The sequence below is a fragment of the Eurypyga helias genome, unplaced genomic scaffold (genome assembly GCF_000690775.1).
Source record: "Eurypyga helias isolate BGI_N326 unplaced genomic scaffold, ASM69077v1 scaffold3254, whole genome shotgun sequence".
Taxonomy (NCBI): domain Eukaryota; kingdom Metazoa; phylum Chordata; class Aves; order Eurypygiformes; family Eurypygidae; genus Eurypyga; species Eurypyga helias.
In genome coordinates, this window is record NW_010245454.1 from 1 (window position 1) to 225 (window position 225).

Genomic DNA, 225 nt, shown 5'->3' on the forward strand with positions numbered 1-225 from the left:
CTGCCGTGACGACGGTAAACGCCTCAGGTGAACAACATCAGTGTTTTTGTCTGCCGGACGTGGTTTCCTTTCAAGAGGAAAGGCACGCGCTTGCGGGCTGCGTTTGCTCCCTTGTTTTCGCAGGGGGTGAGCCCATCGTTTTTCCTTTTTTTTTTCCCCGGAAAGAACTGCCGGAGCTGGTGCTGCCGGGCTGCCCCTCACCTCCGCGGGCTGGGGGGGGGGGGG